Raw genomic sequence first — 24,293 nt, forward strand, 5'->3', positions numbered from 1 at the left:
ACCCCTTAATTCCCTGGTTGAACTTGATGGACATATGTCTTTTTTCGACCGTACTAACTATGTAACTATGTAACATAACATGGGGGGGGGGGGTCTCCTGGCTGTTCACACAGGTGTGTCATTGCTGTACATTGACCATGCATTGCTTCTGTGGTATTGCAAAGGCAAAGACAAATGCTTCCAGCCATCCATTGCACTAATGGATTGGTCATCAGCTGGCTGTCTATGTCCCGCATCAATATAGACCAAAGTACAGAGGGTTAGGCTATGCTATTGTGCACCTACCTGATGCATCAGAAGGTGCGAGGCCCTTGCTAAATTCTGTGCACAGACTTTGAGATCTATACTTTAGACTGTATCTAAACCTGCTCCAACATGGACTGACATTCTGGCCTACTTTCAGCCGATGCGACTTGTCTGTCGCTGAACAGTCGCTTTTTATGTATTCAGCACCTATGTATAATGTTGTAAAAATGCTCTAGAAGCTAAAGTCGCAGAAATGTCACACATATTTGGCCTGCAACTTTCTGTGCGACAAATTCAGACAGGAAAAATCAGTATAAATCCTTAGAAAATTATCCCCCAGTGTCTCCATCTGCTGGCGGTATTGAATAAGCATTGCTGCACTGATGGGGTATGCATTAGACGAAAAAAAAGAAGAAAAAGAAGAATAATACGCCCAGAAAAGAGGCGAAAAGGAGAAAAACGTAAAAAAACGTGAAAAAAAAGTAAGAGGAAGAGAAGGGAAAAAAAGGTGGAAATGGGTTTAAAAGTGATTTCGGCGGAGAAATATATATATATATATATATATATATATATATATATATACGCGCACACACACACATATATATAAACGTATTCTCCGTTGAGATATTGCAGCCGCTGCTGTATCCAGGCCCAGGAGCCTTAGCACTGTGCTGTGATGTCACTCAATACCACTGACATCACTAGGTGTAAACAACATCTCTCCTTTGCTGTGTATGTGACTATGGAGCTGTTTGGTGATGTCGTCTATTATGGCCTTCATAGAAGCAACAGGAGATTGTTGCATCCATCTAGAACCCTCAGAACTACAGTGCTATGATGTCACTCACTTCCACAGGCCTTGCAGAGTGTAAACAACAACAACCCAGCTTTGTTGTGTATGTAACCATAGGGATTTGTGATGTCACCTAGAACCTTCACAGCAGCGACAGCTTTATGAGGAGCATCAGCACTGCTCTGCCTGAGCAGAACCATCACCGCCATAGGTTGTCAAATAACCCGGGTTTAACCCACACAGGTAAGTCCAATGGGGTGCAGGCATGTCCTCTATGCTTACAGCTTCCCGTGGGTGTTGGTTTGATACCGTTTGGGGACAGCCAAGGAGGCATCTGCAGGCAACAAAGGTAGGTGTGTGCTTGTGTGTGTGTTTCCTATGCAGATCCTAAGCCCAGTGTCACATGCAAGTAGGAGGAGTAAGAAGGGTTCCTGGCAAATCCGGGTTATGGATTGCATTTAAAAAGGCCCCGTGGGAGTGCAATGGGCCCCTGTCTTGCTGCTTAGCAATAATGGTATGGGTTTAGGTTCTGCTGTGTGTACTGGTGGTTGACTGCCCCCCAGCCCAGAGTGTGCATGGAAAATTGTCTGGCAGCCTCCCTGACAGCAAGCAGTGATAGTGCCCATGAAGGGCACCTTGTTGGGCCCGCCCCTTTCACGGTTATCGCTTCTCGGCCTTTTGGCTAAGATCAAGTGTAGTATCTGTTCTTATCAGTTTAATATCTGATACGTCCCCTATCTGGGGACCATATATTAAATGGATTTTTGAGAACGGGGGCCGATTTCGAAGCTTGCTTCCATCGCCCTATGCATTGACCCGATATGGCAGTATCTTCGGGTACAGTGCACCACCCCCTTACAGGGTTAAAAAGAAAGATTCCTACTTTCATTGCTACCTGCTTGCTGGCTAGCCAGCTAGCCAGCCCTGTGGGCCTTGCTGCTGCTGCAGCCAAAAAACAAAAGGTGGTGCTGCTGCTGCTTCTGCTGCTTCTGCTTCTGCTTGTGTCTGGCCGCTGTTGGAGCGTCCAGGCACAGGACTTCTGCTGCTGCTGACTAAATGGCCTCCTTAATTGGATCATTTGAGTAGCCAGCACACCTGTGCAGGTAGGGCATGACATGATAGGCAGCTGCCTTGATAGCGGGTGGGTGCTGAATGTTCCTAATTGACAAAATAAGATTAATGCTTATGAAGAAATATAAAATCTCATCCCTTCCCCAATATCGCGCCACACCCCTACCCCTTAATTCCCTGCTTGAACTTGATGGACATATGTCTTTTTTCGACCGTACTAACTATGTAACTATGTAACATAACATGGGGGGGGGGGGGGTCTCCTGGCTGTTCACACAGGTGTGTCATTGCTGTACATTGACCATGCATTGCTTCTGTGGTATTGCAAAGGCAAAGACAAATGCTTCCAGCCATCCATTGCACTAATGGATTGGTCATCAGCTGGCTGTCTATGTCCCGCATCAATATAGACCAAAGTACAGAGGGTTAGGCTATGCTATTGTGCACCTACCTGATGCATCAGAAGGTGCGAGGCCCTTGCTAAATTCTGTGCACAGACTTTGAGATCTATACTTTAGACTGTATCTAAACCTGCTCCAACATGGACTGACATTCTGGCCTACTTTCAGCCGATGCGACTTGTCTGTCGCTGAACAGTCGCTTTTTATGTATTCAGCACCTATGTATAATGTTGTAAAAATGCTCTAGAAGCTAAAGTCGCAGAAATGTCACACATATTTGGCCTGCAACTTTCTGTGCGACAAATTCAGACAGGAAAAATCAGTATAAATCCTTAGAAAATTATCCCCCAGTGTCTCCATCTGCTGGCGGTATTGAATAAGCATTGCTGCACTGATGGGGTATGCATTAGACGAAAAAAAAGAAGAAAAAGAAGAATAATACGCCCAGAAAAGAGGCGAAAAGGAGAAAAACGTAAAAAAACGTGAAAAAAAAGTAAGAGGAAGAGAAGGGAAAAAAAGGTGGAAATGGGTTTAAAAGTGATTTCGGCGGAGAAATATATATATATATATATATATATATATATATATATATATATATATATATACGCGCACACACACACATATATATAAACGTATTCTCCGTTGAGATATTGCAGCCGCTGCTGTGTCCAGGCCCAGGAGCCTTAGCACTGTGCTGTGATGTCACTCAATACCACTGACATCACTAGGTGTAAACAACATCTCTCCTTTGCTGTGTATGTGACTATGGAGCTGTTTGGTGATGTCGTCTATTATGGCCTTCATAGAAGCAACAGGAGATTGTTGCATCCATCTAGAACCCTCAGAACTACAGTGCTATGATGTCACTCACTTCCACAGGCCTTGCAGAGTGTAAACAACAACAACCCAGCTTTGTTGTGTATGTAACCATAGGGATTTGTGATGTCACCTAGAACCTTCACAGCAGCGACAGCTTTATGAGGAGCATCAGCACTGCTCTGCCTGAGCAGAACCATCACCGCCATAGGTTGTCAAATAACCCGGGTTTAACCCACACAGGTAAGTCCAATGGGGTGCAGGCATGTCCTCTATGCTTACAGCTTCCCGTGGGTGTTGGTTTGATACCGTTTGGGGACAGCCAAGGAGGCATCTGCAGGCAACAAAGGTAGGTGTGTGCTTGTGTGTGTGTTTCCTATGCAGATCCTAAGCCCAGTGTCACATGCAAGTAGGAGGAGTAAGAAGGGTTCCTGGCAAATCCGGGTTATGGATTGCATTTAAAAAGGCCCCGTGGGAGTGCAATGGGCCCCTGTCTTGCTGCTTAGCAATAATGGTATGGGTTTAGGTTCTGCTGTGTGTACTGGTGGTTGACTGCCCCCCAGCCCAGAGTGTGCATGGAAAATTGTCTGGCAGCCTCCCTGACAGCAAGCAGTGATAGTGCCCATGAAGGGCACCTTGTTGGGCCCGCCCCTTTCACGGTTATCGCTTCTCGGCCTTTTGGCTAAGATCAAGTGTAGTATCTGTTCTTATCAGTTTAATATCTGATACGTCCCCTATCTGGGGACCATATATTAAATGGATTTTTGAGAACGGGGGCCGATTTCGAAGCTTGCTTCCGTCGCCCTATGCATTGACCCGATATGGCAGAATCTTCGGGTACAGTGCACCACCCCCTTACAGGGTTAAAAAGAAAGATTCCTACTTTCATTGCTACCTGCTTGCTGGCTAGCCAGCTAGCCAGCCCTGTGGGCCTTGCTGCTGCTGCAGCCAAAAAACAAAAGGTGGTGCTGCTGCTGCTTCTGCTGCTTCTGCTGCTTCTGCTTCTGCTTGTGTCTGGCCGCTGTTGGAGCGTCCAGGCACAGGACTTCTGCTGCTGCTGACTAAATGGCCTCCTTAATTGGATCATTTGAGTAGCCAGCACACCTGTGCAGGTAGGGCATGACATGATAGGCAGCTGCCTTGATAGCGGGTGGGTGCTGAATGTTCCTAATTGACAAAATAAGATTAATGCTTATGAAGAAATATAAAATCTCATCCCTTCCCCAATATCGCGCCACACCCCTACCCCTTAATTCCCTGGTTGAACTTGATGGACATATGTCTTTTTTCGACCGTACTAACTATGTAACTATGTAACATAACATGGGGGGGGGGGGGGGGTCTCCTGGCTGTTCACACAGGTGTGTCATTGCTGTACATTGACCATGCATTGCTTCTGTGGTATTGCAAAGGCAAAGACAAATGCTTCCAGCCATCCATTGCACTAATGGATTGGTCATCAGCTGGCTGTCTATGTCCCGCATCAATATAGACCAAAGTACAGAGGGTCAGGCTATGCTATTGTGCACCTACCTGATGCATCAGAAGGTGCGAGGCCCTTGCTAAATTCTGTGCACAGACTTTGAGATCTATACTTTAGACTGTATCTAAACCTGCTCCAACATGGACTGACATTCTGGCCTACTTTCAGCCGATGCGACTTGTCTGTCGCTGAACAGTCGCTTTTTATGTATTCAGCACCTATGTATAATGTTGTAAAAATGCTCTAGAAGCTAAAGTCGCAGAAATGTCACACATATTTGGCCTGCAACTTTCTGTGCGACAAATTCAGACAGGAAAAATCAGTATAAATCCTTAGAAAATTATCCCCCAGTGTCTCCATCTGCTGGCGGTATTGAATAAGCATTGCTGCACTGATGGGGTATGCATTAGACGAAAAAAAGAAGAAAAAGAAGAATAATACGCCCAGAAAAGAGGCGAAAAGGAGAAAAACGTAAAAAAACGTGAAAAAAAAGTAAGAGGAAGAGAAGGGAAAAAAAGGTGGAAATGGGTTTAAAAGTGATTTCGGCGGAGAAATATATATATATATATATATATATATATATATATATATATATACGCGCACACACACACATATATATAAACGTATTCTCCGTTGAGATATTGCAGCCGCTGCTGTGTCCAGGCCCAGGAGCCTTAGCACTGTGCTGTGATGTCACACAATACCACTGACATCACTAGGTGTAAACAACATCTCTCCTTTGCTGTGTATGTGACTATGGAGCTGTTTGGTGATGTCGTCTATTATGGCCTTCATAGAAGCAACAGGAGATTGTTGCATCCATCTAGAACCCTCAGAACTACAGTGCTATGATGTCACTCACTTCCACAGGCCTTGCAGAGTGTAAACAACAACAACCCAGCTTTGTTGTGTATGTAACCATAGGGATTTGTGATGTCACCTAGAACCTTCACAGCAGCGACAGCTTTATGAGGAGCATCAGCACTGCTCTGCCTGAGCAGAACCATCACCGCCATAGGTTGTCAAATAACCCGGGTTTAACCCACACAGGTAAGTCCAATGGGGTGCAGGCATGTCCTCTATGCTTACAGCTTCCCGTGGGTGTTGGTTTGATACCGTTTGGGGACAGCCAAGGAGGCATCTGCAGGCAACAAAGGTAGGTGTGTGCTTGTGTGTGTGTTTCCTATGCAGATCCTAAGCCCAGTGTCACATGCAAGTAGGAGGAGTAAGAAGGGTTCCTGGCAAATCCGGGTTATGGATTGCATTTAAAAAGGCCCCGTGGGAGTGCAATGGGCCCCTGTCTTGCTGCTTAGCAATAATGGTATGGGTTTAGGTTCTGCTGTGTGTACTGGTGGTTGACTGCCCCCCAGCCCAGAGTGTGCATGGAAAATTGTCTGGCAGCCTCCCTGACAGCAAGCAGTGATAGTGCCCATGAAGGGCACCTTGTTGGGCCCGCCCCTTTCACGGTTATCGCTTCTCGGCCTTTTGGCTGAAATCAAGTGTAGTATCTGTTCTTATCAGTTTAATATCTGATACGTCCCCTATCTGGGGACCATATATTAAATGGATTTTTAAGAACGGGGGCCGATTTCGAAGCTTGCTTCCGTCGCCCTATGCATTGACCCGATATGGCAGTATCTTCGGGTACAGTGCACCACCCCCTTACAGGGTTAAAAAGAAAGATTCCTACTTTCATTGCTACCTGCTTGCTGGCTAGCCAGCTAGCCAGCCCTGTGGGCCTTGCTGCTGCTGCAGCCAAAAAACAAAAGGTGGTGCTGCTGCTGCTTCTGCTGCTTCTGCTTCTGCTTGTGTCTGGCCGCTGTTGGAGCGTCCAGGCACAGGACTTCTGCTGCTGCTGACTAAATGGCCTCCTTAATTGCATCATTTGAGTAGCCAGCACACCTGTGCAGGTAGGGCATGACATGATAGGCAGCTGCCTTGATAGCGGGTGGGTGCTGAATGTTCCTAATTGACAAAATAAGATTAATGCTTATGAAGAAATATAAAATCTCATCCCTTCCCCAATATCGCGCCACACCCCTACCCCTTAATTCCCTGGTTGAACTTGATGGACATATGTCTTTTTTCGACCGTACTAACTATGTAACTATGTAACATAACATGGGGGGGGGGGGGTCTCCTGGCTGTTCACACAGGTGTGTCATTGCTGTACATTGACCATGCATTGCTTCTGTGGTATTGCAAAGGCAAAGACAAATGCTTCCAGCCATCCATTGCACTAATGGATTGGTCATCAGCTGGCTGTCTATGTCCCGCATCAATATAGACCAAAGTACAGAGGGTTAGGCTATGCTATTGTGCACCTACCTGATGCATCAGAAGGTGCGAGGCCCTTGCTAAATTCTGTGCACAGACTTTGAGATCTATACTTTAGACTGTATCTAAACCTGCTCCAACATGGACTGACATTCTGGCCTACTTTCAGCCGATGCGACTTGTCTGTCGCTGAACAGTCGCTTTTTATGTATTCAGCACCTATGTATAATGTTGTAAAAATGCTCTAGAAGCTAAAGTCGCAGAAATGTCACACATATTTGGCCTGCAACTTTCTGTGCGACAAATTCAGACAGGAAAAATCAGTATAAATCCTTAGAAAATTATCCCCCAGTGTCTCCATCTGCTGGCGGTATTGAATAAGCATTGCTGCACTGATGGGGTATGCATTAGACGAAAAAAAAGAAGAAAAAGAAGAATAATACGCCCAGAAAAGAGGCGAAAAGGAGAAAAACGTAAAAAAACGTGAAAAAAAAGTAAGAGGAAGAGAAGGGAAAAAAAGGTGGAAATGGGTTTAAAAGTGATTTCGGCGGAGAAATATATATATATATATATATATATATATATATATATATATATACGCGCACACACACACATATATATAAACGTATTCTCCGTTGAGATATTGCAGCCGCTGCTGTGTCCAGGCCCAGGAGCCTTAGCACTGTGCTGTGATGTCACTCAATACCACTGACATCACTAGGTGTAAACAACATCTCTCCTTTGCTGTGTATGTGACTATGGAGCTGTTTGGTGATGTCGTCTATTATGGCCTTCATAGAAGCAACAGGAGATTGTTGCATCCATCTAGAACCCTCAGAACTACAGTGCTATGATGTCACTCACTTCCACAGGCCTTGCAGAGTGTAAACAACAACAACCCAGCTTTGTTGTGTATGTAACCATAGGGATTTGTGATGTCACCTAGAACCTTCACAGCAGCGACAGCTTTATGAGGAGCATCAGCACTGCTCTGCCTGAGCAGAACCATCACCGCCATAGGTTGTCAAATAACCCGGGTTTAACCCACACAGGTAAGTCCAATGGGGTGCAGGCATGTCCTCTATGCTTACAGCTTCCCGTGGGTGTTGGTTTGATACCGTTTGGGGACAGCCAAGGAGGCATCTGCAGGCAACAAAGGTAGGTGTGTGCTTGTGTGTGTGTTTCCTATGCAGATCCTAAGCCCGGTGTCACATGCAAGTAGGAGGAGTAAGAAGGGTTCCTGGCAAATCCGGGTTATGGATTGCATTTAAAAAGGCCCCGTGGGAGTGCAATGGGCCCCTGTCTTGCTGCTTAGCAATAATGGTATGGGTTTAGGTTCTGCTGTGTGTACTGGTGGTTGACTGCCCCCCAGCCCAGAGTGTGCATGGAAAATTGTCTGGCAGCCTCCCTGACAGCAAGCAGTGATAGTGCCCATGAAGGGCACCTTGTTGGGCCCGCCCCTTTCACGGTTATCGCTTCTCGGCCTTTTGGCTAAGATCAAGTGTAGTATCTGTTCTTATCAGTTTAATATCTGATACGTCCCCTATCTGGGGACCATATATTAAATGGATTTTTGAGAACGGGGGCCGATTTCGAAGCTTGCTTCCGTCGCCCTATGCATTGACCCGATATGGCAGTATCTTCGGGTACAGTGCACCACCCCCTTACAGGGTTAAAAAGAAAGATTCCTACTTTCATTGCTACCTGCTTGCTGGCTAGCCAGCTAGCCAGCCCTGTGGGCCTTGCTGCTGCTGCAGCCAAAAAACAAAAGGTGGTGCTGCTGCTGCTTCTGCTTCTGCTTGTGTCTGGCCGCTGTTGGAGCGTCCAGGCACAGGACTTCTGCTGCTGCTGACTAAATGGCCTCCTTAATTGGATCATTTGAGTAGCCAGCACACCTGTGCAGGTAGGGCATGACATGATAGGCAGCTGCCTTGATAGCGGGTGGGTGCTGAATGTTCCTAATTGACAAAATAAGATTAATGCTTATGAAGAAATATAAAATCTCATCCCTTCCCCAATATCGCGCCACACCCCTACCCCTTAATTCCCTGGTTGAACTTGATGGACATATGTCTTTTTTCGACCGTACTAACTATGTAACTATGTAACATAACATGGGGGGGGGGGGGGGTCTCCTGGCTGTTCACACAGGTGTGTCATTGCTGTACATTGACCATGCATTGCTTCTGTGGTATTGCAAAGGCAAAGACAAATGCTTCCAGCCATCCATTGCACTAATGGATTGGTCATCAGCTGGCTGTCTATGTCCCGCATCAATATAGACCAAAGTACAGAGGGTTAGGCTATGCTATTGTGCACCTACCTGATGCATCAGAAGGTGCGAGGCCCTTGCTAAATTCTGTGCACAGACTTTGAGATCTATACTTTAGACTGTATCTAAACCTGCTCCAACATGGACTGACATTCTGGCCTACTTTCAGCCGATGCGACTTGTCTGTCGCTGAACAGTCGCTTTTTATGTATTCAGCACCTATGTATAATGTTGTAAAAATGCTCTAGAAGCTAAAGTCGCAGAAATGTCACACATATTTGGCCTGCAACTTTCTGTGCGACAAATTCAGACAGGAAAAATCAGTATAAATCCTTAGAAAATTATCCCCCAGTGTCTCCATCTGCTGGCGGTATTGAATAAGCATTGCTGCACTGATGGGGTATGCATTAGACGAAAAAAAAGAAGAAAAAGAAGAATAATACGCCCAGAAAAGAGGCGAAAAGGAGAAAAACGTAAAAAAACGTGAAAAAAAAGTAAGAGGAAGAGAAGGGAAAAAAAGGTGGAAATGGGTTTAAAAGTGATTTCGGCGGAGAAATATATATATATATATATATATATATATATATATATATATATACGCGCACACACACACATATATATAAACGTATTCTCCGTTGAGATATTGCAGCCGCTGCTGTGTCCAGGCCCAGGAGCCTTAGCACTGTGCTGTGATGTCACTCAATACCACTGACATCACTAGGTGTAAACAACATCTCTCCTTTGCTGTGTATGTGACTATGGAGCTGTTTGGTGATGTCGTCTATTATGGCCTTCATAGAAGCAACAGGAGATTGTTGCATCCATCTAGAACCCTCAGAACTACAGTGCTATGATGTCACTCACTTCCACAGGCCTTGCAGAGTGTAAACAACAACAACCCAGCTTTGTTGTGTATGTAACCATAGGGATTTGTGATGTCACCTAGAACCTTCACAGCAGCGACAGCTTTATGAGGAGCATCAGCACTGCTCTGCCTGAGCAGAACCATCACCGCCATAGGTTGTCAAATAACCCGGGTTTAACCCACACAGGTAAGTCCAATGGGGTGCAGGCATGTCCTCTATGCTTACAGCTTCCCGTGGGTGTTGGTTTGATACCGTTTGGGGACAGCCAAGGAGGCATCTGCAGGCAACAAAGGTAGGTGTGTGCTTGTGTGTGTGTTTCCTATGCAGATCCTAAGCCCAGTGTCACATGCAAGTAGGAGGAGTAAGAAGGGTTCCTGGCAAATCCGGGTTATGGATTGCATTTAAAAAGGCCCCGTGGGAGTGCAATGGGCCCCTGTCTTGCTGCTTAGCAATAATGGTATGGGTTTAGGTTCTGCTGTGTGTACTGGTGGTTGACTGCCCCCCAGCCCAGAGTGTGCATGGAAAATTGTCTGGCAGCCTCCCTGACAGCAAGCAGTGATAGTGCCCATGAAGGGCACCTTGTTGGGCCCGCCCCTTTCACGGTTATCGCTTCTCGGCCTTTTGGCTAAGATCAAGTGTAGTATCTGTTCTTATCAGTTTAATATCTGATACGTCCCCTATCTGGGGACCATATATTAAATGGATTTTTGAGAACGGGGGCCGATTTCGAAGCTTGCTTCCGTCGCCCTATGCATTGACCCGATATGGCAGTATCTTCGGGTACAGTGCACCACCCCCTTACAGGGTTAAAAAGAAAGATTCCTACTTTCATTGCTACCTGCTTGCTGGCTAGCCAGCTAGCCAGCCCTGTGGGCCTTGCTGCTGCTGCAGCCAAAAAACAAAAGGTGGTGCTGCTGCTGCTTCTGCTGCTTCTGCTTCTGCTTGTGTCTGGCCGCTGTTGGAGCGTCCAGGCACAGGACTTCTGCTGCTGCTGACTAAATGGCCTCCTTAATTGGATCATTTGAGTAGCCAGCACACCTGTGCAGGTAGGGCATGACATGATAGGCAGCTGCCTTGATAGCGGGTGGGTGCTGAATGTTCCTAATTGACAAAATAAGATTAATGCTTATGAAGAAATATAAAATCTCATCCCTTCCCCAATATCGCGCCACACCCCTACCCCTTAATTCCCTGGTTGAACTTGATGGACATATGTCTTTTTTCGACCGTACTAACTATGTAACTATGTAACATAACATGGGGGGGGGAGGGGGGGGTCTCCTGGCTGTTCACACAGGTGTGTCATTGCTGTACATTGACCATGCATTGCTTCTGTGGTATTGCAAAGGCAAAGACAAATGCTTCCAGCCATCCATTGCACTAATGGATTGGTCATCAGCTGGCTGTCTATGTCCCGCATCAATATAGACCAAAGTACAGAGGGTTAGGCTATGCTATTGTGCACCTACCTGATGCATCAGAAGGTGCGAGGCCCTTGCTAAATTCTGTGCACAGACTTTGAGATCTATACTTTAGACTGTATCTAAACCTGCTCCAACATGGACTGACATTCTGGCCTACTTTCAGCCGATGCGACTTGTCTGTCGCTGAACAGTCGCTTTTTATGTATTCAGCACCTATGTATAATGTTGTAAAAATGCTCTAGAAGCTAAAGTCGCAGAAATGTCACACATATTTGGCCTGCAACTTTCTGTGCGACAAATTCAGACAGGAAAAATCAGTATAAATCCTTAGAAAATTATCCCCCAGTGTCTCCATCTGCTGGCGGTATTGAATAAGCATTGCTGCACTGATGGGGTATGCATTAGACGAAAAAAAAGAAGAAAAAGAAGAATAATACGCCCAGAAAAGAGGCGAAAAGGAGAAAAACGTAAAAAAACGTGAAAAAAAAGTAAGAGGAAGAGAAGGGAAAAAAAGGTGGAAATGGGTTTAAAAGTGATTTCGGCGGAGAAATATATATATATATATATATATATATATATATACGCGCACACACACACATATATATAAACGTATTCTCCGTTGAGATATTGCAGCCGCTGCTGTGTCCAGGCCCAGGAGCCTTAGCACTGTGCTGTGATGTCACTTAATACCACTGACATCACTAGGTGTAAACAACATCTCTCCTTTGCTGTGTATGTGACTATGGAGCTGTTTGGTGATGTCGTCTATTATGGCCTTCATAGAAGCAACAGGAGATTGTTGCATCCATCTAGAACCCTCAGAACTACAGTGCTATGATGTCACTCACTTCCACAGGCCTTGCAGAGTGTAAACAACAACAACCCAGCTTTGTTGTGTATGTAACCATAGGGATTTGTGATGTCACCTAGAACCTTCACAGCAGCGACAGCTTTATGAGGAGCATCAGCACTGCTCTGCCTGAGCAGAACCATCACCGCCATAGGTTGTCAAATAACCCGGGTTTAACCCACACAGGTAAGTCCAATGGGGTGCAGGCATGTCCTCTATGCTTACAGCTTCCCATGGGTGTTGGTTTGATACCGTTTGGGGACAGCCAAGGAGGCATCTGCAGGCAACAAAGGTAGGTGTGTGCTTGTGTGTGTGTTTCCTATGCAGATCCTAAGCCCAGTGTCACATGCAAGTAGGAGGAGTAAGAAGGGTTCCTGGCAAATCCGGGTTATGGATTGCATTTAAAAAGGCCCCGTGGGAGTGCAATGGGCCCCTGTCTTGCTGCTTAGCAATAATGGTATGGGTTTAGGTTCTGCTGTGTGTACTGGTGGTTGACTGCCCCCCAGCCCAGAGTGTGCATGGAAAATTGTCTGGCAGCCTCCCTGACAGCAAGCAGTGATAGTGCCCATGAAGGGCACCTTGTTGGGCCCGCCCCTTTCACGGTTATCGCTTCTCGGCCTTTTGGCTAAGATCAAGTGTAGTATCTGTTCTTATCAGTTTAATATCTGATACGTCCCCTATCTGGGGACCATATATTAAATGGATTTTTGAGAACGGGGGCCGATTTCGAAGCTTGCTTCCGTCGCCCTATGCATTGACCCGATATGGCAGTATCTTCGGGTACAGTGCACCACCCCCTTACAGGGTTAAAAAGAAAGATTCCTACTTTCATTGCTACCTGCTTGCTGGCTAGCCAGCTAGCCAGCCCTGTGGGCCTTGCTGCTGCTGCAGCCAAAAAACAAAAGGTGGTGCTGCTGCTGCTTCTGCTGCTTCTGCTTCTGCTTGTGTCTGGCCGCTGTTGGAGCGTCCAGGCACAGGACTTCTGCTGCTGCTGACTAAATGGCCTCCTTAATTGGATCATTTGAGTAGCCAGCACACCTGTGCAGGTAGGGCATGACATGATAGGCAGCTGCCTTGATAGCGGGTGGGTGCTGAATGTTCCTAATTGACAAAATAAGATTAATGCTTATAAAGAAATATAAAATCTCATCCCTTCCCCAATATCGCGCCACACCCCTACCCCTTAATTCCCTGGTTGAACTTGATGGACATATGTCTTTTTTCGACCGTACTAACTATGTAACTATGTAACATAACATGGGGGGGGGGGGGTCTCCTGGCTGTTCACACAGGTGTGTCATTGCTGTACATTGACCATGCATTGCTTCTGTGGTATTGCAAAGGCAAAGACAAATGCTTCCAGCCATCCATTGCACTAATGGATTGGTCATCAGCTGGCTGTCTATGTCCCGCATCAATATAGACCAAAGTACAGAGGGTTAGGCTATGCTATTGTGCACCTACCTGATGCATCAGAAGGTGCGAGGCCCTTGCTAAATTCTGTGCACAGACTTTGAGATCTATACTTTAGACTGTATCTAAACCTGCTCCAACATGGACTGACATTCTGGCCTACTTTCAGCCGATGCGACTTGTCTGTCGCTGAACAGTCGCTTTTTATGTATTCAGCACCTATGTATAATGTTGTAAAAATGCTCTAGAAGCTAAAGTCGCAGAAATGTCACACATATTTGGCCTGCAACTTTCTGTGCGACAAATTCAGACAGGAAAAATCAGTATAAATCCTTAGAAAATTATCCCCCAGTGTCTCCATCTGCTGGCGGTATTGAATAAGCATTGCTGCACTGATGGGGTATGCATTAGACGAAAAAAAAGAAGAAAAAGAAGAATAATACGCCCAGAAAAGAGGCGAAAAGGAGAAAAACGTAAAAAAACGTGAAAAAAAAGTAAGAGGAAGAGAAGGGAAAAAAAGGTGGAAATGGGTTTAAAAGTGATTTCGGCGGAGAAATATATATATATATATATATATATATATATATACGCGCACACACACACATATATATAAACGTATTCTCCGTTGAGATATTGCAGCCGCTGCTGTGTCCAGGCCCAGGAGCCTTAGCACTGTGCTGTGATGTCACTCAATACCACTGACATCACTAGGTGTAAACAACATCTCTCCTTTGCTGTGTATGTGACTATGGAGCTGTTTGGTGATGTCGTCTATTATGGCCTTCATAGAAGCAACAGGAGATTGTTGCATCCATCTAGAACCCTCAGAACTACAGTGCTATGATGTCACTCACTTCCACAGGCCTTGCAGACTGTAAACAACAACAACCCAGCTTTGTTGTGTATGTAACCATAGGGATTTGTGATGTCACCTAGAACCTTCACAGCAGCGACAGCTTTATGAGGAGCATCAGCACTGCTCTGCCTGAGCAGAACCATCACCGCCATAGGTTGTCAAATAACCCGGGTTTAACCCACACAGGTAAGTCCAATGGGGTGCAGGCATGTCCTCTATGCTTACAGCTTCCCGTGGGTGTTGGTTTGATACCGTTTGGGGACAGCCAAGGAGGCATCTGCAGGCAACAAAGGTAGGTGTGTGCTTGTGTGTGTGTTTCCTATGCAGATCCTAAGCCCAGTGTCACATGCAAGTAGGAGGAGTAAGAAGGGTTCCTGGCAAATCCGGGTTATGGATTGCATTTAAAAAGGCCCCGTGGGAGTGCAATGGGCCCCTGTCTTGCTGCTTAGCAATAATGGTATGGGTTTAGGTTCTGCTGTGTGTACTGGTGGTTGACTGCCCCCCAGCCCAGAGTGTGCATGGAAAATTGTCTGGCAGCCTCCCTGACAGCAAGCAGTGATAGTGCCCATGAAGGGCACCTTGTTGGGCCCGCCCCTTTCACGGTTATCGCTTCTCGGCCTTTTGGCTAAGATCAAGTGTAGTATCTGTTCTTATCAGTTTAATATCTGATACGTCCCCTATCTGGGGACCATATATTAAATGGATTTTTGAGAACGGGGGCCGATTTCGAAGCTTGCTTCCGTCGCCCTATGCATTGACCCGATATGGCAGTATCTTCGGGTACAGTGCACCACCCCCTTACAGGGTTAAAAAGAAAGATTCCTACTTTCATTGCTACCTGCTTGCTGGCTAGCCAGCTAGCCAGCCCTGTGGGCCTTGCTGCTGCTGCAGCCAAAAAACAAAAGGTGGTGCTGCTGCTGCTTCTGCTGCTTCTGCTTCTGCTTCTGCTTGTGTCTGGCCGCTGTTGGAGCGTCCAGGCACAGGACTTCTGCTGCTGCTGACTAAATGGCCTCCTTAATTGGATCATTTGAGTAGCCAGCACACCTGTGCAGGTAGGGCATGACATGATAGGCAGCTGCCTTGATAGCGGGTGGGTGCTGAATGTTCCTAATTGACAAAATAAGATTAATGCTTATGAAGAAATATAAAATCTCATCCCTTCCCCAATATCGCGCCACACCCCTACCCCTTAATTCCCTGGTTGAACTTGATGGACATATGTCTTTTTTCGACCGTACTAACTATGTAACTATGTAACATAACATGGGGGGGGGGGGGGTCTCCTGGCTGTTCACACAGGTGTGTCATTGCTGTACATTGACCATGCATTGCTTCTGTGGTATTGCAAAGGCAAAGACAAATGCTTCCAGCCATCCATTGCACTAATGGATTGGTCATCAGCTGGCTGTCTATGTCCCGCATCAATATAGACCAAAGTACAGAGGGTTAGGCTATGCTATTGTGCACCTACCTGATGCATCAGAAGGTGCGAGGCCCTTGCTAAATTCTGTGCACAGACTTTGAGATCTATACTTTAGACTGTATCTAAACCTGCTCCAACATGGACTGACATTCTGGCCTACTTTCAGCCGATGCGACTTGTCTGTCGCTGAACAGTCGCTTTTTATGTATTCAGCACCTATGTATAATGTTGTAAAAATGCTCTAGAAGCTAAAGTCGCAGAAATGTCACACATATTTGGCCTGCAACTTTCTGTGCGACAAATTCAGACAGGAAAAATCAGTATAAATCCTTAGAAAATTATCCCCCAGTGTCTCCATCTGCTGGCGGTATTGAATAAGCATTGCTGCACTGATGGGGTATGCATTAGACGAAAAAAAAGAAGAAAAAGAAGAATAATACGCCCAGAAAAGAGGCGAAAAGGAGAAAAACGTAAAAAAACGTGAAAAAAAAGTAAGAGGAAGAGAAGGGAAAAAAAGGTGGAAATGGGTTTAAAAGTGATTTCGGCGGAGAAATATATATATATATATATATATATATATATATATATATATATATATATACGCGCACACACACACATATATATAAACGTATTCTCCGTTGAGATATTGCAGCCGCTGCTGTGTCCAGGCCCAGGAGCCTTAGCACTGTGCTGTGATGTCACTCAATACCACTGACATCACTAGGTGTAAACAACATCTCTCCTTTGCTGTGTATGTGACTATGGAGCTGTTTGGTGATGTCGTCTATTATGGCCTTCATAGAAGCAACAGGAGATTGTTGCATCCATCTAGAACCCTCAGAACTACAGTGCTATGATGTCACTCACTTCCACAGGCCTTGCAGAGTGTAAACAACAACAACCCAGCTTTGTTGTGTATGTAACCATAGGGATTTGTGATGTCACCTAGAACCTTCACAGCAGCGACAGCTTTATGAGGAGCATCAGCACTGCTCTGCCTGAGCAGAACCATCACCGCCATAGGTTGTCAAATAACCCGGGTTTAACCCACACAGGTAAGTCCAATGGGGTGCAGGCATGTCCTCTATGCTTACAGCTTCCCGTGGGTGTTGGTTTGATACCGTTTGGGGACAGCCAAGGAGGCATCTGCAGGCAACAAAGGTAGGTGTGTGCTTGTGTGTGTGTTTCCTATGCAGATCCTAAGCCCAGTGTCACATGCAAGTAGGAGGAGTAAGAAGGGTTCCTGGCAAGTCCGGGTTATGGATTGCATTTAAAAAGGCCCCATGGGAGTGCAATGGGCCCCTGTCTTGCTGCTTAGCAATAATGGTATGGGTTTAGGTTCTGCTGTGTGTACTGGTGGTTGACTGCCCCCCAGCCCAGAGTGTGCATGGAAAATTGTCTGGCAGCCTCCCTGACAGCAAGCAGTGATAGTGCCCATGAAGGGCACCTTGTTGGGCCCGCCCCTTTCACGGTTATCGCTTCTCGGCCTTTTGGCTAAGATCAAGTGTAGTATCTGTTCTTATCAGTTTAATATCTGATACGTCCCCTATCTGGGGACCATATATTAAATGGATTTTTGAGAACGGGGGCCGATTTCGAAGCTTGCTTCCGTCGCCCTATGCATTGACCCGATATGGCAGTATCTTCGGGTACAGTGCACCACCCCCTTACAGGGTTAAAAAGAAAGATTCCTACTTTCATTGCTACCTGCTTGCTGGCTAGCCAGCTAGCCAGCCCTGTGGGCCTTGCTGCTGCTGCAGCCAAAAAACAAAAGGTGGTGCTGCTGCTGCTTCTGCTTCTGCTTCTGCTTGTGTCTGGCCGCTGTTGGAGCGTCCAGGCACAGGACTTCTGCTGCTGCTGACTAAATGGCCTCCTTAATTGGATCATTTGAGTAGCCAGCACACCTGTGCAGGTAGGGCATGACATGATAGGCAGCTGCCTTGATAGCGGGTGGGTGCTGAATGTTCCTAATTGACAAAATAAGATTAATGCTTATGAAGAAATATAAAATCTCATCCCTTCCCCAATATCGCGCCACACCCCTACCCCTTAATTCCCTGGTTGAACTTGATGGACATATGTCTTTTTTCGACCGTACTAACTATGTAACTATGTAACATAACATGGGGGGGGGGGGGGGTCTCCTGGCTGTTCACACAGGTGTGTCATTGCTGTACATTGACCATGCATTGCTTCTGTGGTATTGCAAAGGCAAAGACAAATGCTTCCAGCCATCCATTGCACTAATGGATTGGTCATCAGCTGGCTGTCTATGTCCCGCATCAATATAGACCAAAGTACAGAGGGTTAGGCTATGCTATTGTGCACCTACCTGATGCATCAGAAGGTGCGAGGCCCTTGCTAAATTCTGTGCACAGACTTTGAGATCTATACTTTAGACTGTATCTAAACCTGCTCCAACATGGACTGACATTCTGGCCTACTTTCAGCCGATGCGACTTGTCTGTCGCTGAACAGTCGCTTTTTATGTATTCAGCACCTATGTATAATGTTGTAAAAATGCTCTAGAAGCTAAAGTCGCAGAAATGTCACACATATTTGGCCTGCAACTTTCTGTGCGACAAATTCAGACAGGAAAAATCAGTATAAATCCTTAGAAAATTATCCCCCAGTGTCTCCATCTGCTGGCGGTATTGAATAAGCATTGCTGCACTGATGGGGTATGCATTAGACGAAAAAAAAGAAGAAAAAGAAGAATAATACGCCCAGAAAAGAGGCGAAAAGGAGAAAAACGTAAAAAAACGTGAAAAAAAAGTAAGAGGAAGAGAAGGGAAAAAAAGGTGGAAATGGGTTTAAAAGTGATTTCGGCGGAGAAATATATATATATATATATATATATATATATATATATATATATACGCGCACACACACACATATATATAAACGTATTCTCCGTTGAGATATTGCAGCCGCTGCTGTGTCCAGGCCCAGGAGCCTTAGCACTGTGCTGTGATGTCACTCAATACCACTGACATCACTAGGTGTAAACAACATCTCTCCTTTGCTGTGTATGTGACTATGGAGCTGTTTGGTGATGTCGTCTATTATGGCCTTCATAGAAGCAACAGGAGATTGTTGCATCCATCTAGAACCCTCAGAACTACAGTGCTATGATGTCACTCACTTCCACAGGCCTTGCAGAGTGTAAACAACAACAACCCAGCTTTGTTGTGTATGTAACCATAGGGATTTGTGATGTCACCTAGAACCTTCACAGCAGCGACAGCTTTATGAGGAGCATCAGCACTGCTCTGCCTGAGCAGAACCATCACCGCCATAGGTTGTCAAATAACCCGGGTTTAACCCACACAGGTAAGTCCAATGGGGTGCAGGCATGTCCTCTATGCTTACAGCTTCCCGTGGGTGTTGGTTTGATACCGTTTGGGGACAGCCAAGGAGGCATCTGCAGGCAACAAAGGTAGGTGTGTGCTTGTGTGTGTGTTTCCTATGCAGATCCTAAGCCCAGTGTCACATGCAAGTAGGAGGAGTAAGAAGGGTTCCTGGCAAGTCCGGGTTATGGATTGCATTTAAAAAGGCCCCGTGGGAGTGCAATGGGCCCCTGTCTTGCTGCTTAGCAATAATGGTATGGGTTTAGGTTCTGCTGTGTGTACTGGTGGTTGACTGCCCCCCAGCCCAGAGTGTGCATGGAAAATTGTCTGGCAGTCTCCCTGACAGCAAGCAGTGATAGTGCCCATGAAGGGCACCTTGTTGGGCCCGCCCCTTTCACGGTTATCGCTTCTCGGCCTTTTGGCTAAGATCCTGTGCGGTTTACCGGGCAGGGTAGGAGTCGGAAGGGGTGGTGATCGGGGCCCTCTTTTGCGGGGGGGCCCTGGATTGTTACTGGGTTGCGATAGTGGGTATCTTAACCTGCAAAAATGAGCGGAGAGAGGACTCGAGGACTCGAGGATACGGTGCGGATTTACGTTCCTGGCGAACACCGGGGGACGATTGGATTGGATCAAGTTGTGCTGGAGATTCTTCGCAAGCTCCAGTACCTTCAGGTATGGCATGTAATCGCTATGCAAGACTTCCCTAGGCAAGGGATTTACGATATAACCTTTTATGATTCTGAGGTTTGCCAGAGGGTCTACATGGACTTAGAAGTGATGAAGAGGAGGAATGAGCCAGCTATAATGAGTAAGGTGAAAGTGGAGCCATTATTCATGAATATGTCTAAGGTTGTTATAGTCCATATGTACAACCCGAAGGTTTCGGATGAGATGGTGACCAATTTTTTGTACCGATATTGTGATGAAGTTAAATTTCTTGGAAGACTCAAGAACAGACATGGGTACTTTAATTGTAAAAGGAAATTTGTTGTAAAATTTAAAAAGGACGAAGGAATGGAAGAGGGAAGGAAGAGTATACCACAGGTATTTTCTATTGGAGGAGAAAGAGGTTTTTGTTTTTATGAAGGACAGTTGCAGTACTGTAGACGTTGTCACGCTTATGGACATGTACAGGAGTCTTGCCCTGAGCAAGGAGTATGCTGCAGGAATTGTGGGAAATCAGGTCACAACTCGGGTGAATGTACTGAGAAGAAAACGTGTGATATCTGTGGTAGTGAGGAGCATTTGGCTAGAGGATGCAGTTTATGGTATAGAAAGAAAATGAGCTATGCTGACGCAGCAGGAAATAGAAGAGAGGAAAGAGGAGAAAGGCCATTTCCACGTGTTTTTGGTGTGAATGCTGAGGTGACTCAGGTGATTGACGAGAACTCTGTAAAAGGGAGTGCAGCAGGTGTGACAGTGCAGCACATGAATACTCAGGAAAAATCTGGAAAAGGGGAGGAGGGTGACTCCACTGGTGTGCATTGTGAGGAGACTGGTGTTGGTGAAGAGTTTACTGAGGTCAGTAAGAAGAAAGCACGTAAAGGGAAAAAAGAGAAAGTGGTGGAGAGTGTGGAGACTGTGTGTAGGGAGGTTCCCCCATGTGAAGAAACAATTGAGGATTTTGAATGCCCAAACCCAGTGGTGGGGGAGGAGGAGGGGATGGAGTTTCAGGAGAATGAGAGTGAGAGATCCCTAACACCTGGGCAGAGGGTGATTAGTGGGGAGGAGAATGTAACATCTGAAGAGGAGGAGAAGGAGGAGGAGGAGGGGGAAGATGAAGATGAAGATGCAAATGGAGGCTTTCAAGGTAAAAGTAAAAGGTGTAAGAAAGGGAGTTGGTCAGGGGATCAGACGGATCCTGTGTATGGAGGTGAGAAAATGATGGACAGGGACTCTCAAGTGGGGTCGCCTGATTGCTATGGGATGCTGCTAAGGAAGGTTGAAGGTCAGAATACTAACTTCTAGTTAAAATGGATGTTAAGAAAATGGATTGCCTTCTTTCCTTTTTAATGGCATTGGTTGTGGCTACTCTTAATGTTCGGAGTATAGGAACAACCATCAGAAGAGCAGCAGTTTTTGATTTTTTGGAGAATGTGAAGGGAGATATATTTTGTTTACAGGAGTGTGCAATTAAGTCTGCACCTTATGTAGATGAATGGAAGAGAGGGCAGTCTTTTTGGTCTACATGCACAGAGAATAAAAATGAAGGTGTGGGGATTTTATTGTGTAACAGGGACATTAAAGTTTTAAATTGCCAAGTTTTAGTACCAGGTCGTTGTATGGTTTTAAATTTTCAGTTTTTAGGCCAGAGAATGAGAGTTTTTAATGTATATGCGCCAGCAGAAAAACAGGCACGTGTGTTATTTTTAGAGTCTCTTAAACTTTTTATTCCTGGTCGTGATGGTACTATTATTGTTGGTGATTTTAACTGCATTAGATCCGTCAATGATCGTGAGAGCTCTGCTAAGGTTAGAACTGATATTACTTCAAATGTTTTAAACCAAATTATTCAAGACTTACATTATTCTGATGTTGGACTGATGGTTAGCACTGATGAAAGATACACCTATATATCAGATAGTGGCCGCTGTAAATCCCGGATTGATTACATTCTTGTCTCTGAGGGGATTAAGGTGGTCCGGTGCAATCAAATGATGTCAACTTTCTCAGATCATAAGATGGTGTCGGCAGAAATAAGTATTGCAGAGTCCTTTCATTTTGGTAGAGGGCTCTGGAAATTAAATGTAAGTCTATTAGAAGATGAAGAAGTAATGGCCGGTTTTAAAGATTTTTTTTTATCTTGTACTTCTAAACAATCTGTTTTTAGTAATGTTTTAGCTTGGTGGGATTGGGCAAAAAGTGAGGGCACAAGAAAAGAGGAGGGGTTATGAAAGGCTTATCTCACGTTTAGAAACTCTCTTTAAGTTTAAACATGTTGGTGTGGAGGTGGAGGAGGAAATTGAGAAGGTGAAAATTGAGATGAAGAACAGGTTGTTGGAAAGAGGTAGAAATATTGTTTTTAAATCCAAAGTTCAACATTTGGAGGAAAATGAACAATGTACAAGATATTTCTTTAAAAAATGTTTTAATGCTAGGGGTGTTTTTAAGTCTGTTTTAACTCCTACAGGGGAAGTTGTTGGTGATGAGATGGTGAAGGAGATTGGCAGATTTTATGAAACACTTTTTAGTAATAAGAGCAGAGCCAGTGAGACGGAGATGAATGATTATTGTAATATTTTAGAGAATAATGTCCCTGAAGGAAAAAGTGCATTTTTAATTGAGGAAGTTTGTGAAGGGGAGATCAAGCAGGCTCTGGACAAGACAGCGAAAGGGAAGACACCGGGCTGTGATGGCCTCCCCTTTGAGTTTTATTCAGTTTTTTGGCATATTTTAAAGCAAGATTTTACACGGGTGGTGCAATATGTTTTTAACTCAGGTATTTTAGCGGAGTCTATGAAGAAAGGAGTTATTACCTTGATACATAAGAAAGGTGATGAAAGAGATTTGAAAAACTGGAGGCCGATCACATTATTGAATACAGATTATAAGATCATTGCAAAGATTGTGGCGAACAGGATGAGTGACATAGTTGAGCACCTTGTTGGAGAATACCAAGTTTGTGCAGTGCCAAATAGGAGAATAACTGATAATTTATTAGTTTTAAGAGACTCTATTTATTATAGTAATTTTAATAAGAATGCACTTTTTGTGGAATCCATTGATTTTGAAAAAGCTTATGACAGAGTTGCTCATGATTTTTTGTTTATGGTTTTAAAGCATATGGGTATTCCTGAGAAGCTACTGTTTGTGATTAAAAGTTTTTATTATGGGGCAACAAGTCAGATTTTAGTCAATGGACATGTGGGGCCGGGTTTTAATATTTTATCAGGAGTACGACAGGGATGCCCACTCTCCCCAATTTTATTCATTTGTGTCATTGAGGCCTTGCTCAAAAATGTACAGAAGGACAAATGTGTGAGTGGTGTTTTTATCCCGGGAAGTAATGGAAGGAATTTGAAGGTTTTAAGTTACATGGATGATGTGGTTTTTACTTGCACTTCCCAAGCTGATCTTAATAGAGTGAATTTGCATGTAAAGATTTTTTGTTGTATTGCTGGTATGAAAGTCAATTGGGGGAAGTGCCAATTGAGTAATTTTGGAAAGCAAGGAAAAGTGGTGGTGGATGGCGTGGATGAGAAGGAAGATATTGAAGTGTTAGGGGTTGTTTTTGAAAAAAATCTAAAAGGAGGGAAAAGTTATGAGAAGTTGGAGGAGAAGATAGAGAAGAAATTATCTTTTTGGAAATTGAGAAACTTGTCCCTTAAAGGTAAAGTTCTGATTTTAAAGGCAGTAATTTTGCCACTACTATTATATACTGCAATGGTTTTCCCACCCGGCAAATTATGGACCAGAAGGATGACAAGGAAGTTGTTTATTTTTTTCTGGGGTTCAAAGATGGAAAAGATGAAGAGGGAGGAAGTGATGAAGAGCGTGAAGAAAGGCGGATATAATTTCCCGGATATTAATCTGTTTTTAAAGACTCATTACTTTCTTTTAATTTATAAAGTGTCTCAGTGCAATAATTGGGTGGCAGACATGAGCAGGTATTTGGCAGGATGGTTGTTTTCCAAATGGGGCTGGTGTGAGAAGGATCTGAGGAGACCAATAGCGCAAGTTATACCTACCTTCTATGTGGTTCTCAGATCTTTCAGTGATCAATTTGGTTTGAGTTCCCTGGGAAAACCTGAG

General features: G+C 45.0%; 8 non-coding genes across 8 annotated transcripts; all 8 read left to right on the forward strand.

The window, feature by feature from the left end:
* The first annotated feature begins 1,701 nt into the window (after nt 1-1,701).
* On the forward strand, nt 1,702-1,892 carry LOC130312154 (U2 spliceosomal RNA). The gene has a single exon (XR_008860340.1). It is a non-coding gene; the product is annotated as a U2 spliceosomal RNA (small nuclear RNA).
* Nucleotides 1,893-3,989: 2,097 nt separating this feature from the next.
* LOC130312159 (U2 spliceosomal RNA) lies at nt 3,990-4,180 on the forward strand. Its single transcript, XR_008860345.1, has one exon. It is a non-coding gene; the product is annotated as a U2 spliceosomal RNA (small nuclear RNA).
* Nucleotides 4,181-6,279: 2,099 nt separating this feature from the next.
* On the forward strand, nt 6,280-6,470 carry LOC130312163 (U2 spliceosomal RNA). The gene has a single exon (XR_008860349.1). It is a non-coding gene; the product is annotated as a U2 spliceosomal RNA (small nuclear RNA).
* Nucleotides 6,471-8,558: 2,088 nt separating this feature from the next.
* LOC130312149 (U2 spliceosomal RNA) lies at nt 8,559-8,749 on the forward strand. Its single transcript, XR_008860335.1, has one exon. It is a non-coding gene; the product is annotated as a U2 spliceosomal RNA (small nuclear RNA).
* Nucleotides 8,750-10,830: 2,081 nt separating this feature from the next.
* Nucleotides 10,831-11,021, forward strand: LOC130312150 (U2 spliceosomal RNA). The gene has a single exon (XR_008860336.1). It is a non-coding gene; the product is annotated as a U2 spliceosomal RNA (small nuclear RNA).
* Nucleotides 11,022-13,104: 2,083 nt separating this feature from the next.
* Nucleotides 13,105-13,295, forward strand: LOC130312151 (U2 spliceosomal RNA). Its single transcript, XR_008860337.1, has one exon. It is a non-coding gene; the product is annotated as a U2 spliceosomal RNA (small nuclear RNA).
* A 2,078-nt stretch (nt 13,296-15,373) lies between these two features.
* LOC130312152 (U2 spliceosomal RNA) lies at nt 15,374-15,564 on the forward strand. The gene has a single exon (XR_008860338.1). It is a non-coding gene; the product is annotated as a U2 spliceosomal RNA (small nuclear RNA).
* A 2,101-nt stretch (nt 15,565-17,665) lies between these two features.
* LOC130312153 (U2 spliceosomal RNA) lies at nt 17,666-17,856 on the forward strand. The gene has a single exon (XR_008860339.1). It is a non-coding gene; the product is annotated as a U2 spliceosomal RNA (small nuclear RNA).
* Nucleotides 17,857-24,293: the final 6,437 nt, after the last annotated feature.

The sequence above is a fragment of the Hyla sarda genome, unplaced genomic scaffold (genome assembly GCF_029499605.1).
Source record: "Hyla sarda isolate aHylSar1 unplaced genomic scaffold, aHylSar1.hap1 scaffold_1705, whole genome shotgun sequence".
Lineage (NCBI taxonomy): Eukaryota > Metazoa > Chordata > Amphibia > Anura > Hylidae > Hyla > Hyla sarda.